The sequence below is a fragment of the Alexandromys fortis genome, unplaced genomic scaffold (assembly GCF_014885135.2).
Source record: "Alexandromys fortis isolate MF-2015 unplaced genomic scaffold, M_Fortis_MF-2015_v1.1 scaffold_235, whole genome shotgun sequence".
In the NCBI taxonomy this organism is placed as follows: Eukaryota; Metazoa; Chordata; class Mammalia; order Rodentia; family Cricetidae; genus Alexandromys; species Alexandromys fortis.
Window position 1 is genome coordinate 1,963,486 of NW_026068114.1, and position 13,362 is coordinate 1,976,847.

Genomic DNA, 13,362 nt, shown 5'->3' on the forward strand with positions numbered 1-13,362 from the left:
CTTTGGAAAGTACAGCTTTAGTCATTTAGTTCTTACGTTGCCCTGTCTTGACTTTCCACAGGGGTTTTGATCCCCATAGACTGATGGGAACTCATGGTAGTCGACCTTGTTAGGCTGGAAGCGGAGTCCTTCGCTGGTAGCCAGTGTCCTTCCCCACCCAAACACACATCCATGGGGTGTGTCCCTGGGCTGAGAAAGCTGAACCCTAAAGGTGAATGAAGATAAGACAGAAAGTCCGGAATGTTCCTAACTCAAGGATTTCACATTATCTACTTCATGAAGTTTATTTTCTATCTCTCAATTCAATTAATTTTCTTGAAAAGAAGCCTGGGCAGACGCCAACGGTGGAGGAAAGGGATGTCACCAAGCCAGGATCTGGGAATGATCAGCTCCTTATGGTTTTAAGGACAAAGTGCCAAGACCATAAGGATCTGAATTCCAGAAGAGCAGTCAAGCTCTCTTCTTGAACGTCCTGCAGCTGAATCCTGACTGTGGTTCTCAACCTTCCTCAGGGTGTGAAATTTTAATAGTCTCATGTTGAGGTAAATCCCAGGCATAACATAATTTTCGTTGCTACTTCATAACTGTAATTTTGCTAATGTTATGGATCATAATGTAAACATCTGTGTTTTCCGATTGTCTTAGGTGAGCCCTATGAAAGGGTTGTTCGACTCCCAAAGAGGTGGCGACTCACAGGTTGAGAACCACTGGGTTAGAGAAAACGGGATGTAGATGGACAGAGCACTTGCCTAGCATGCAGGGGGCTTTAAGGCAGAGCCTCGACACACAAGAGAACAAACAAAACAACAAACTCGGTTTGGCACACGCCTGAAAGCTGAGGAAGGAGAAGCGTGGAGAGTTGTCCAGGTGAGTGCCTGGCCAGGCTGGGTATCAGAGTGTCCCCATCTCAATCTCCCATTATGGAAGACCACCTATTAGAGGAGGAAAAGTTTACTTAAAGAGAACCCATCACAAACTTCATTTCTAAAGAAAAGGCCGCTTGCATCGTGCGCACAGGGTAGCAAGCGGGTACGTGCAGCATGCATCTGAAGGACCGCGGCTCTGTCAGCGGCGTCCGGTGGGTCAGCCATCAGCCGCGCGCCACTCCAGTCCAGCAATGTCCAGAGACGCAACGAGCGCCCCTCCTCCAGTCCTGGGGTCCGAGTAGGGGCCCCTGCAGCTGCTGCGGTGGCAGGAAGTCCCCGCGAACTACAAATCGAGGCATGCTGGGAACATTCCCTGCTCCTCCCAGGAAATGTCCTTTGTCCAGCCCCACAGGAAGCCCCAGCGAGGAGGCAGCGGGCAGCTAGCCCGAGTGCCAGCCCGCGGCCGCTCAGCCGCCGCACCAGGCAGAGCGCGGGCGCCAGGCTCCGGCATTGCGCTCGGAGCCGCCCGGCGCATCGCAGGTAGGAGCGCCGCTGTGTCTCGGCGCGCCCGCTTCGGGGATGGGGAGCTGGGCACTGGGACTGACCATCTCGGGGGTTGGGATGTCTGCTGTAGCTGCGCTGCCGCGCGAAGCTGTGTCCCGCACACTGGACCGCGGTCTGCCATCCCGTGGGCTCAGGAACCGTGGACGCCTGAGGAGCCCTCACATCCCTAAAGCGAGCACAGCTCCCTTTGGGCTCAGCGGTGAGGGGCGGGGAGGAAGAGGTTGAGACTGCGCTGATAGAGCGAGTGGGACCGTCCCACTGACCACCGAAGGGGGCATCAGAGACCCTGGGAGACCAAACCCAGGGAGGAGCTTGCCAGGCGAGCAGAAGGTGAAGGGCTTTGTGTGCAGCGGTGCACCAGCTGAGATCGCGCTCCCTTTGCCTGCTCTGTCAGCGCCCCCCAGCCCTGCTGTGAGGAAAGGGGATGAGGGTGGGGACTTTGAGAGCAGGTTAATTTGGGTCCTTGTGAAACGCACGTCTGTTCCCCAATCCTCCCATCTGTGCCCGACTTGGATTATCGCAACCCCTTACCGTTTAGGGGCTGCGATCAGACCGGGCAAAAGGCACAATGAGGACCTGCGGATGGAAGGCAGGGCTAGGCAGCTGCTGGTGGCCCAAGAGGGGTCGTTGTCTGGCGTTGCTAGAATCCCCAGTTATAAATCTTCACATTGGCTTGTCCTGAACAGGCGGTGGACAGAGCTGGAACCTGCAGCCAGAGGGCTTGTCGAGGCTCAGGTGGCCCGGGGTGAGGCATATGTTGGGACGAGGGAGGGGGAAGAGAAGCAATGACACACGGGCTCTGGGTGTATCTTACAGTCAGAGGACACAATAGCGGGCCTCTAGAATGGGACTTTACGACTTCCTCTGGGACTTTCCATGATTTTCCATTTTCTTACCCCCCCCCCGGGGGGAATCAGCTGCCCCGCCACATGAGTTCGAGACATACTTTAATTTGATGGCTCTGTAATCCTGCCTGTTGAGTCAGGCACAGTTCGCTGTCAGCGTTCCCAGAGAGTGGGTCTCTCCCCAAGAGACTGCTGTGGTAAACGCGGTGAGACAACGGCTAGCAAGTCCGTGGTCTCTGAGGGCTGTGGTGGACAAGTGGGCAAGTTTGAACACAGCTAGAGTGAGACGCCTGTACGGATATTCACCTGCCTCTGTCGCCTTTCTGCTCTTACACGGATATCCAGGTGTACCCCCTCCCTTAAGGAAACACATCATTATTACTTAATGTACAATACACTTTAAAGCCAAATGAATGTCTTTTGAGTAGGGAGGAGGGATTACCTGAAGTTCACAGGAGGAAGGATGCTCTGGACCCTGGGTAAATGGCTTGAAGCAGGAGACAGGTTTTCCACCTGTGTTACTAGTTAAATGAAACATGAACGAAGTTGGAATGAACTAACTGGAGGTGTGTAGGCAGCCAATGCTATTAGGATCAAATGAAGAAAGAGGCTTTTATTGAAAAAAGTCTCCGGTTGCTCACACTGACTACGTGTGTTAGAGGTAGGAGCTTGGAGGAAAGTTGACAGCCCAAGAGAGAAGGACATAACCTGAGATTGAACCAAGGGAAAGTCCAAAGACTGCCTTCTAGAGCATGCAGGAGACAAACGTGATGTCATTCAAAAACTACTGGAGCTAAGGAGCAAGTGACAAGAAATCAGAAAACTCAGAGGATGGAGCTGGGTTGAAGGGGCCAGGGTGACCTCACTGGAGGCTGCAAGTCTGAGGCTGATGGATTTGCATAACACTCCTTTGCCTCCTGCCAAAAGCTCTTTGGATTTCTCCGGAATCTGCTTGTCTGCCTAATTTTTTATTCTCCTGGGGGAAGGAAGGAGAAAGTGTAAAAGTTGGTTACTAAAAACGATACAGTAAGACAAGAAAGAGCTTGTCTGTTTCCAAAGGGAGAACGCACACAAAGCTCCGGTAGCACGCAGCAGTCCAGGTCGCAGGTCCGTGTGGGTGACTTGAGAGCCATTTGAGACGTTCTCTCTGAGGCATTGCTTCTCCTTTCTTTGCCTCTTGGCAGGTTTCTGAGTATACCCACGTGCTATTAGTGTTCATGTAGTTGACTAGGCTTAACAACTAAATTTGGCATTCAGAGTTCTTCATATCCAGGGTCTGCCCACTCCTCCGTTGTTTCTTCATCATCTGCTGGTCTCTTGCAACAAACGGCTTTCATCCCAAGACGCAACACACGTTCTTGAGCGTTGGTTCCTCAGGTCAACCCAAGGGCCTGCAGCACATTCCTGCACTGCCTCCTGTTATTTTCATCCCAATCCATAACTCCCACATAGGAGCCTCTCAAGAATTCCAAGTTGGTATTAATCTCAGCTTCATCGCAGTTTGTATTTTGGTGACATCCCTCCCAGCCTGTGAGAACTCTCATCTCGTTCTCCCTTTCAGTTGTCAACCCCTTGAGGACAATGATATCTTTTTTTCTGCCTGATGCTTTATAACAGACGCACGAAGGATGTTTGATTTGAAGTTCATAAATAAATGAGAGCAATGAAAGAATACACGATCTTGTCTCTATTTATAGATCAGGTCTTATGAAGTCCGGGCTGCCTTCTAACTCACTGTGCAGCCAATGATGACGGAACAGCTCCTCGGCTCTCATCCTTGTCTCTGTCTTGTGAATGCTGAGATTAGAGGTATGTTTCAGGACACCTAATTTTATGCCGTACCAGGACTTGGTGCAAACTTGGCAAGCCCTTTACCAACTGAGCTACATCCCGGGCCCACGTACGGCTTATTTTATCTCTTACTTGGTTTCTATAGTAAAGTCACAGAATCTTTCTCATAGACTTGGGTGGACTCATTGTGACAGGAAATAAAAGCTCTAGGTCGCAGCATACCGAAACCTTTCCTTTCTCCTGGCTCAAGAGACTCTGAAAGCGTTTGTCATGGTGTCTAGTAAAAGATGTTCGTGAGAACCGTGTCATTGGGCTTCTTCGCCAACCTGAATTTCAAACTCTAGCAACATATGGAATGGATTAATGCAAGTGCATAGCCAGTTATTTTTGTAGGTCTGCATGGAGGAAGGTGATTTTTTTTCCTTAGTATTAAAGCATTTACGAGAAGGCAAGACTGCCCAGCTCTTTGCAGCTGAGGCGGGCATCGAACATGCCTCTTCCTTCTTACAGACTAAGTTGTCTATTAAGGCCAAAATGTAGTACATGGAAGCACAGGGCAGATTACATCCTCAAACTTTGTTTCCTTCTCCCCAATGCCAAATAATTGTGCATTTTTCTTGCTTTCTTTTCATGTGACTTATAATCATTACATTATTGAATACATCAGTGCTCACACTAAGACATTCGAGGTTGGGGACATGCATGCATTGGTTGGTACAGTGCTTGCTTTGCAGGTGCAAGGACATGAATCTGATCCCCAGAACCCTTGTTTAAAAAAAGCTAGCATAGTGGTATTTGTGCATGCAATGTAATCCTGGCACTGGGGAAACAGAGACAGGAGGATCCCTGAAGCCAGGCAGTCTAGCCTGCTTGGTGAGTTCCAGCTTATTGAGAGATCTAGCTCAAATGGGCAGCACCTAAGTGATCACACCCATGTCTGTCCTGTGGCCTCCATACACACGTGTTTTTGGATGTGCACCTCCACACGTACACGGGAGAAACCAGACAGTTTACATGCATTGCTTTATTTCATCTGATAACTGACGTTATCAGCATTATCTCCATTCTAAAAATGAGGAAACCAGAAGAAAGAGCGACGGCAAGAAGCTTGCCTGGAGCCCCAGCTTCTGCCCTGGAGATGCACTGGAATGTAGGTCTGCCGATCACCACAGCTTTCAGAACTGTTTCTGGTCAGGCGGTGGTGGCACACACCTTTAATCCCAGTACTCGGGAGGCAGAGGCAGGCGGATCTCTGTGAGTTCAAGCCCAGCCTGGTCTACAAGAGCTAGTTCCAGGAGAGGCTCCAAAGCTACAGAGAAACCCTGTCTCGAAAAAAACATTAAAAAAAAAAAAGGTTTCTGTGGGAGGGACTTGGTTGCCGTCCTTTCTTCCTCTAAAGCCCTCCACATTTGCAGGTTTCCATCCAGGAACATCGTTGGGCTTATAAAATCATTCTACTGGTCCTCATCCTGAGAAGCAAAGTTTTCCTTTACAAGCTAAACAACAACAATAAACCACATTTTTCTTGTCTTTAATTTTCTATGGCCATCAGTTGCAAAGACCAAATTTATAATAGAATAGAATCCTTAAGGCCTTTGGGCACAGAACTTTGGCCAGAATCCTTCTTCTTTGTTTTTTGTTTTCTTCCAGTCTATCTGAATTCTTCTCTGTCCCCGCCAGGCTAAGTCTCTTCCCTTCTGGGTAGGTTGGCTTGGTCACACCAGGTCGTCCTTAGCTCTCCTTCGGTCTCCATGGCCTGGAATGCCTGGGTTTCATTGGCATGACAGGGACTGCATGCCCAGAACACAGCCTGGCGTGTGGCGGACTTTCAGAAGTCTGCTCATGGTGAACCGTTAGTCCTGGGTAAAATGCAGAAATGGAGGCATGGAACATTTTATTATTAGCAGGTGGCTTTTATTGTAGACGGAAGACAAGAAAGAAGTTTCCTTTCTTAGTTATCGTTCATGTTTTCAACCCAACTGACTGCTGAGTTCCGGCTGGAAGGGTACAGAGCAGAGCCGTGCTTGCGTGTGTTTGTGCCAACATCATTCCGAATGATGGAGGAGGTTGGTGATTTCAGGTTGGGTGGGTGCGGTCACTGCTTCGTTCCTACCCTTGCTGGCCTGTCCACCTTCACTGGGACTAGGAAAATAGGAAAAGCCTTTTTATCGTACATCTGAGAAAATCATAGGGGCTCCCTAAGCGCCAGCGGGGAAGGAAATACAGAAAGGAAAGATGGGTGAAGGAGCTTCTCTGATAGCGCCTCCGGAAGAGTGAGGGGGCCTTGGGCTTTACTTCAGCAAGTATGGATGCGGAGCGGCCTCTCCTCCACGAGTGGACAGGGCCGTCCGCTGTCACGAGATTGAACCTGCCTTCCCACAGGCAGTTCATGGGATAGCCGCGTCTATCTACACAGCGGGTCATGTTCTGCGCATTCGCAGGCTAGGCGTGGCCTTTCTTCAAGGAGGTGTGCTACATACATGTGGCCTTCTGTGACACTTGCCAGGATCCTGTTGTGAATTACAAGGCAGCAACCATTCTTCCTGGGTTTTATTTCTAAGAAATGTCACGCATTGCCATGTGGCTAACACATTTCGCTTGACGCTTGGTGAAAGGCGTTACAGAAACGTCTGCTCTTCTCAGTTGTTGACGGTTTTGCTTTGCTGTCATACTTGGGAACCTTGGTAAGGAAACACATATTCTCCCTGGGCCTTTTTGGTAACTTCTCAGCAGATACTAATAAAGATTTCTTCTAACAATGGTGGGTGCTGTTGAAAACTGGACTTTGATATAAATCCATTAGACATAATCTCTAGCAACACAGAACCTGGAAGAATGGTAGTTTGGGCACATTTAATACATATTTATTGATTGTATATTTATTAAACCCATTATATTTTTAAACATTTCATTTCTCTTCTGGCCTAGTGGAAATGTGGGAATGAACAAATGCCTATATACTGAGCTAAAAAATAACCACACATGCAGCATATGCAACAGTACATAATTTAAGAATGGACATTTTTAGAGCAGTTTCCAGGCTCATGGAAGAGTTGAGCATAAGGTACAGAGTCTCCATGTGCCTCCTGCCCCCACCCTGTCACAGCCTCCTCCATCCTCAGTGTCCTGTACCAGCATGCTGCATTTGCTACACTTGGTAAGCTACCCTTACTGCTCATCACCCAAAGTCTCCTGTTCACGTCTGGCTTCCTCTGGGTGGTGTGCACGCTGTGAGCCATGTAACGACCTGAGTACCATTATAATAGTGCACGGAACACTGTCATGCCCCCGACATCACCCGTTTTCTATTCTTTTTTTTTTTTTTTTTCGAGACAGGGTTTCTCTGTGGTTTTGGAGCCTGTCCTGGAACTAGCTCTGTAGACCAGGCTGGTCTTGAACTCACAGAGATCCGCCTGCCTCTGCCTCTCAAGTGCTGGCATTAAAGGTGTGTGCCAGCACCGCCCGGCCCTGTTTTCTATTCATTTGTCCATCACTCCCTTGAAATCCTTGACAACCACTGATCTTTGCTGTTTTGTTGGTTGGTTTGCTTTTTCCAACTCTCTCCATAGTTTTGCACTTTCCAGAGTCATAGAGATGGGACTGAAGCATGCAGTCATTTTTATATTGGCTTCTTTCATTAATACACATTTTCTTTAAATACAGATTGGTAGATGTGTTTATGTGAGTATGTGGGAGGCTGGGTGGGTAAGTGTATGTATGTGTGTGTGCCTGTGTACTTGCATATGTGTGTAATTCATTTCATTGGAATGCCACAGTTTATCCATTCAATTCGTGAAAGACATTTCAGTTGTTTCCAAGTTTAAGTCTGAGATCAAAGCTGCTGTAAGGATTTATATGCAGGTTTTGTTGGTTTGTTTTTGTTTTTTGACAGGCTTTCGTCTTGCTCGGATAAATACCAGGGCATGTAAATGCTGGGTCTTACTGTAAGAATATGCCTTGCTTTGTGAAGACTATGCTGTGTTTTCCCACTGGAGAGTGCCATTCGCTGCTGCTCTGTTTCCATCAGCACAGGGTGCTGGGAGTTTTAGGTTTGAACATTCCTGAAGGTGGGAGCAGTGTCTCTCAGCTAGGTTGCCACCATTCTCCAGAGCCTGTGATGTAGAACAGTTTTTCATAGGTTCATCTACCATTTGCATGGTTTCTTTGGTACATGCCTGTTCATATCTTTTGTACATTTTAAATTCGTGTTGATAAGTGTGTGTGTATGTGTGTGTGTGTGTGTGTGTGTGTGTGTATACTTGTGTGGAGGCCAGAGGTGGATGCTGGGCATCTTCGTTGGTTTGTTGGAGGAGGGGCCACTTGTTTGTCCCAGCTGCCTGGCTAGCATGAAACTCTTACTCTTAGGGGTGTGGGTTTGGGCCCCACATTGGGCGCCAAATGAAGAAGGATGCTTAAAGACATCCCACACTAGCTCAGAATTGAGAAATAGATGGTTATTTATTTAAGGGTAGACTCACAAATCAGAATCCTCTGCTTGAACGGTGATCAGAAACCGAATCCTGCAGCCAGAACAGAGGGTCCGGAAAAGCTCTCTATCATGCTCTACATCAGCTTAGGTAGTATAAGAGGCCAAGCCCCAGTGGGCGGGTAACCACTGGCTGTAAGACTTCCTACAGCATTAGTTGTTTAAAATCTGATTAATTTTTTAAACAAATGTCGGTGATGGTTTAAAAGTTATTTATTTTAATGTGTATGGGTATTTTGTCTGTACGTCTGCATACCACATGTGTGCCTGGTTCACTCTGAAGTGCTGGAACTGGACTTACAGATGAATGTGAGCCACCGTGTGGGGACTGGGAATAGAACCTAGGTACACAGGAAGAGCAGCCAGTGTTCTTAACTACTGAGCCATCTGTCTAGCCTTAATTTTTGAGACAGGGTCTCTTAATGAGCCTGGAGCTCACTGATCTGGGTAGAGTAGCTGGCCAGAGTCTCAGAGATCCTACTGTCTGTTAGATTATTTAAAAGATTAGATTGGAAGATTATTTTGCTGTAGAGAGACAGAAGGCAGAAAGAGGGGCTTGGTCTGACCTTAGGCAGAACCATGTCCACTTATGGCAAGTGGGCACCTTTGTCATCCATGTGTGAAGATGGCCAGATGCCCACAGAGAAAGATGGGATGCTGCCCATTGTAGGGCCAGGGAGACTTAAGCAGTCCATGAGGGAAGCTAGGAAGTGTAGTCCTTCAGCAGGAAGTTATCATTCCTGACTCTGAGAGGATATCAACAACAACAACCAAAAAAACGGGTAGGGATGGTACAGCAGTGTTGGAGGGGATAGTTCTGGGTCCATTGAGAAAGGGTCTTCTGGTCACACAGCAGGGGAGAGCCTTAACTTGATCAGCCGTAGTGGATCATGCTATTGTTCTCCTGCAGTTCCTGTAGAGACTTGGGAAGTAATCACTAGAGGGCTGTAAATACATGACTGTTTACAGATTAAAGCTGAGAGATTTTCTGGGAAGGTTAGGCATAGGGAGGGGTAGAGGTGGAGCCGACCAAGTGGGCCAATGACAGGAAGTGGACATAGAGTTGATGCAGGGTGACAGTGACTGGTCCCACTGTCACCAAAATGAGCTAGCCGAAGTAACAGGCAGCTACAGAGCATCACAGGAAAGCAACAGGAGGGACTAGAAGAGTAATGTGACAGATTGTGTCTGGACTGGTGTGAAAGGGGTGGATGACGGTCCCTTTTAGCCAGAGTTTCTCCGTAGCATCTGAAAGGTCTTTTTGTAAATGTATTGGGAAGAGAAGGAGCTGTTGCAGGGTGAAAACTATTGGGAGATCGGACGTGGGACATTTTGTTTGGGTAAAGAGTGAAGTTCCATAAGGAAAATATTTAAAAGACAGTGTAAAAACTTAAGTATAGGGGGTAAGAAGAGGGAAAGAATTGATCCAGAGGAGGAGCCAGACTGGGAGGGAACTAGAAGCCCATACATAGGAGGAGGTGTAGGAGGAGGTGTAGGGTTGACTTTTTCCTGGTCCCTGTCTCTAGGTGCCATCTCAAACCAGTTAACATTTGTTGGTGTGGAAGCAGCATCTTCCGTGGAGATGGCGCAGATTTCACCCCAGTAGTTGGGTCCAGTCCTTCTCAAGCCTGGAGGACTGCAGCAGGCACAGAGTCGGCAGGTCCTGAAGGGTGTTAAGCTGACCTGAGCTGCGGAGACTGGGAGGCTAGTTGATGAAAGGGGGCTCCAGTCCCACAGCTTTAGTTCTGAGTCCCCCCCCCCCCAAACAATGTCCAGCGTGGCAAAAAGAGGGATGAATTGGGTGGCCCATGGTCTATTAGTTCCCTAGATCATCCAGACTGCTTTTATGGATTTGGGGGTGTCAATCTCTTGGTCACTGCTTCAAGGCAATGAGGGGAGCATCAGGAGGTAACAACTGTACAACTTTGTGGGGAGCATTAATAGACAAAGTGGCTCTAGGAAATCTCTTATATCAAGATTAATAGCAGTTAGGAGGCAATTGAACACTGGCTGGGTCAGGTACTAGAGTTCTGTAGAAGGACAGAGTGACTGTAATCAGCTGTTTGTTAAGTCAGACTCCTGCCTAGGCAACAAGCACCTGGAAGCTGTGTAAACAAAGTCAGTTAAAATCAGTGTCCAAGGAACGAATCCGAACAGAATGTGCCTAAGACGTATTTCTTGCTCTTAAGTGTGATGAACTTTACATATTTGTTTTCAATATCAACAATACCAACTGTCGTTTAAGGAACAAAAATAGTATCTTAAGTAAAACAAAAGTTTTGGTTAGAAATAATTCGATAAGGTAAAATTTTTTAAAAATAGGACAATTACTTTAAGTGACCAGAATCAGTATTTGAAACCATAATAATATATATTTCTGTAATTACCAAATTGTTTACCTATATTCCAAGAGACAATTTAATTGCAATTTATATTTCCCAAAACAGAATAATTTTTAATTTCCAATTTGAACATACTCCAGACACAGTGACTGCTTTGCCTTATCTTCAATAGGCACTTCTTTTTTTTTTTTTAAAAATTGATTTTATTGAGCTATACATTTTTCTCTGCTCCCCTTCCTTTCTCTCCCCTCCCCTTCTACCCTCTCTCAAGGTCCCCATGTTCCCAATTTACTCAGGAGATCTTGTCTTTTTCTACTTCCTATGTAGATTAGATCCATGTACATCTCTTTTTGGGTCTTCTTTGTTGTCTAGGTTCTCCAAAGGCACTTCTTTAGAACACTTGAGAAGACTGGTTCTCAATCTCTCTAATGCTGTGACCCTTTAGTAGAGTTCTTTATGTTGTAGCAACCCCTGACCATGAAATTATTTTGCTGCCATTCTGAATTATAATGTAAATATCCGATATGCAGGATATGTGCGACCCCCAAAGGGGTTTGGACCCACAGGCTGAGAACCACTGTTCTAGAACATCCTGAGTTACCACCAGAGTCAATGGCTGCTGTGTCAGTAAATGAATCACTTTACCAAGTCTTCTAACCCTAACCCTATTAACAGAACTGTTACAGATCTGCCTCCTCCTTCCGTACACTCAATCAACAGATATGAACGATGAAAGCAGTCAGCCATGCCAAATCTCTAAGAAATAATTTACAACATAGACTGAATTAACAACAAATGCTAACGTCAACTCTTTGCTCCTTCTGCTGAAGGACGAATCTCCAGGTCACCACGCATAGCAGCAGTACGCATATTTCTTAATATAATTCTATTTAAAAATAGATTGACTGTTTGGAGGCATAATTTATAAAGCAGATAACCAAATTAAATGAGCTTTAGCAGAGAATGGCTTTGGGGATTTCTTAGAAAACATCCGTAAGCTTCACTGTCAAAGCCTCTGGACTGCTTGTAGGATCCAGGTTGTAGGCACTGACCCTGGATCTCTCTGTGTGGAGATTTGATTATGATCTCAAAGTACCACAGATGAGCCCAGGTGGGAGAGAATCCCCTCATCTAAGTCTTCTCCTCCTGAAGAATCCAAAGCCTTGGAATATCATTTAATAGAATCATTTGTTGACTCTACAGATATAAAGCCAACTGAAGGACACCCCTAGGATATGCTGAATCATTTGCCAAACGTGTGAGTTTGATAACAGAGTATCTGGCAGCCTCCTTTAAAGAGGGAACCTGAGTGGTTAGCGTGTAGATGCTGGAATTATCTTTTGCTGAGAGGAAGAGTTAAATGCCAAGGTAAAGGGCATGGCTAGTTGAACTGGCATGCAAGTCCCATACTTGTCGGATGGTAGGCATAGGTGCAAAGCTCTCATGTTCACAGCATCCTGTATGTCAGTTCGGGAGACCTTGAGGGCAGGCAATTGTTATTTGCCTCTGTTGTTGAAGACATTTTGGGTGTGGGTGCAAGCTCTGAGGTCCTGATCCCTTTACAATGTACTGAACCATATGTTACATTATTAAGAGGTAGCTGTAGGGAGATGGAAAGGGAGAGAAGGAGAGGCTTGGTTTGACCTTAGGCTGGACCATGTTTATTCGTAGTAAGGGGGCATCTTTGCCACCCACGAGTACGATGGACAAAATGTGTGAGATGTGGACCCTTATGGGATGGAAATGGCTTCTGTAGTCCACAGGGAAGCCTGGAAATGTAGTCTTTCAGCAGAAAACTATCCAGGTTTCTGCTTCCACAGTGTAATTATGGGAGCATTCCAGCCTGTATGCTGGGTACTTGAAAAGTTTTTGCAGCATGATAAATCTCTCCACTGATGCAATAATTAAAGTCAGATCAAGTCAAACCTAATTGGAAAAAGCCCAGGTTTAATGGATACCACAGTCTCCCAGAGAGGAGATGGGGAAGGAAGACTGGAAAACCACGTTTATTCTCTGGGGTACGATTTAAATGCCCTATGGGAGTGGTCTCGAGCATCTCTAGGGAGAGGTCATCTTTTGGTGGGCTTGAAAATGGGTGGGGTCAAAATAGGCTCTGCAGACTGTATTCACCAGACCAGATTTCTTGATACAGTAGCAGAACTTTCCCCAGGAACCTTCATGTATCTGTAAGACAGCTGGAACAGATTTATACCTTGGTGTCATAGTAAAAGGCTATGACTTTAGATTAAAAGGCATGAACATTTTAGAAGACAAACTCTGAACCTCTGAAGATACATCTGAAACTATTAATTCTGGACTATGAAGCTTGTGAAAGAGGCACCCCTGTCTGTATTTTTAGCAGGAAACTTAACAAATGAAGTAATGAGCTACAAGTATCTTAAGCCATCAAATATCAGACAGATCTAAGAGGGCTAAATAAATGAGCAGAAATGAGGCAGCTTTTTTTC

General features: G+C 46.5%; 1 protein-coding gene across 2 annotated transcripts in view; it reads left to right on the forward strand.

Annotated features, from left to right (window-relative positions):
- The first annotated feature begins 1,281 nt into the window (after positions 1-1,281).
- Znf697 (zinc finger protein 697) overlaps positions 1,282-13,362 on the forward strand; it is a 40,639-nt gene continuing 28,558 nt past the window's right edge. The window contains exon 1 of one of the 2 annotated variants that reach the window (XM_050124785.1): positions 1,282-1,406. The gene's annotated coding sequence lies outside the window, so the exon portion shown is untranslated. The remainder of the gene's footprint in view (positions 1,407-13,362) is intronic. The other variant, XM_050124786.1, reaches the window with a different exon arrangement.